The 2,136-nt window shown below is 40.2% G+C and overlaps 1 protein-coding gene across 1 annotated transcript in view; it reads right to left on the reverse strand.

Moving 5' to 3' along the window:
* Nucleotides 1–2,084: 2,084 nt before the first annotated feature.
* hacd1 (3-hydroxyacyl-CoA dehydratase 1) overlaps nt 2,085–2,136 on the reverse strand; it is a 17,968-nt gene continuing 17,916 nt past the window's right edge. Inside the window, exon 7 of the mRNA XM_062521700.1 lies at nt 2,085–2,136. This exon is cut by the window's right edge and continues 1,323 nt beyond it. The gene's annotated coding sequence lies outside the window, so the exon portion shown is untranslated.

Below are 2,136 nucleotides of genomic sequence, written 5' to 3' on the forward strand. Positions count from 1 at the left end.
GTGCTATGTGTACAGGTGTGTTATGTGTACAGGTGTACAGGTGTGTTATGTGTACAGAAGATGAACTTCTACTATTATATTCTTCTTCTCCCGTTCTCTTCTCCTCTTCTGGTGACACCTACTCAAATGAGACGTCCTCCTCGATGACCTCGACTTCTGGGGTACAAGCTGGAGGACCAAGAAGACGTGTGGGATCCACCCCATAGATATTAGAAAGCTTTAGAATAAATAATACAAAGCTTTATGAATAAATTCACATAAAGCTTTATAATAAACAAAATAAAGCTGTATAATATCTATGATTCTTTGATAAAGCTTTATAATATCTAATGTATGAGCACTCTGCGTTACAAGTCACAAATAATAGACCTTTTTCACAGAAGCCATTTTGACATGTAATAGCAGGAAGCACAGGGTCCTTTTGGCAGTTTCTATTGGAAGAGCATTGCTGCCTTCTGCTGGTTAAAAGCAACAGTGCAATTGGTGTTTGCATGTGGAAATGATGTTGGTGTTTATTTGCATAAAGCACAGGGAAGTGACATGATCACAAGTGGTCATTCAAGATTCAAATTGTGCATTTTATTCCACTTTGATTGATGAGCCTCTGCAGAGATTGAGTTGCAGTGTTTGGCTTTGTGTCCACAGGCCATGGTCAGAGTGTTTCCAGGCAACACACAAACACACACATGCACAAACTGACGCACTCACACACAAACCAGCCACGGCGCCAGGATTTTCATTTTGGGTGGGCCTGACCAAATATGGCTGGGCCAGGTAATGAGAAAACCTGTCGTGCGTTTTTACGCACAGAGGCATCTTACTGGCAGGAGTATGGACGGCCTATTAAACACATTCGCCCCTTTATAATAGCGTAATTGTTCAGCGCGAATGATGCAAGACAAACCTGATATCATAAGTAGGCCATGCGTTTCAATAACCTGGCGATGATAAGCAAAGGCTACTTTAGAAATTCTGTCAGAATTACCTGCCTATTTCTTCCTTGCGTCCCGTCTCTTTCTTTCTTCGTTATTAATGTTGTTTCATGCAGCATGAGCTCCATCTGAACAGTCTAGCATTTTTAATCTATTTCTGTATTTACAACTAAACCCATAATGTTTTGGTTTTTACAGATGGCTACTTTACATAAAAATAGGAGAGGCTTATCTAATTTCAATTCTCTTTTCTGTGTCCCAGTGTCATACGAATTTGCGCAAAATAGCTATAAGCCCAACATTCCTCGACAAGAAAGACGGAAAGATTAATGAACATGGAGCCTATGTTTTTATTTGTTTCAAATCATGTCAAAGGCTATTTCATGAATAGCTGTGTCATTAGCTACTGACAAGAACATTGCCATGACATTTCCAACAGGGTACTGATTTTCTTTTCGCTTCAAATGCAGACTGAACTCGACTCGGTTTACGGTCATGCTACAAAAATAGGCCTATATAAGCCTATTAAACAGACTGAATGCATCAGCAAACCGCACTACAAAACTATTTCTCATTACAGCGAGGTGATAAGCGCAAAGAAGATGGACCTTCGCCTGGGTCATCGTCCTCTTCCTGTTGAGGCATTGGCTCGTTGCTGACTCGTTTAAAGTATTTAAACATAGACTGTTGTGCCATTCTATCTTAAAAACGTAGGATACTGTTTAAACTAACTTTCCATTACTGAGCTACCAACAGCTACACTCAATGCTTGAGGGAAAGACTCATATTGACGCTTGCCTGTGACGACATTACAAGGGCCTAAAATGATTCGTCCAAGCTACACAAAGAAACTTTATTGTAGATTAATTTATTTTTTGAAATTCTCCCATTAATATAAACCACAATTTTGATTATTTGCTGTTTTACATTGACTTATCGAAAAATAAATAGATATTTTTTTTTTAAGTGAAAAAATTAGGGTGGGCCTGGGAAAAAGTGGGCGGGCCTAGGACCGTCAGGCCCACCCATAACGCCGTGCCTGACACACACACACACACAAACTGACGCACACACACACACACACATGCACGAACTGACACACACACACAAACTGACGCACACACACACACACACACACACACATGCACAAACTGACACACACACACATCTCTTCTTGTGTCTTCACATTTTTATTCCCATCGTT

This window comes from Sardina pilchardus, chromosome 19, assembly GCF_963854185.1.
Source record: "Sardina pilchardus chromosome 19, fSarPil1.1, whole genome shotgun sequence".
NCBI lineage: Eukaryota > Metazoa > Chordata > Actinopteri > Clupeiformes > Clupeidae > Sardina > Sardina pilchardus.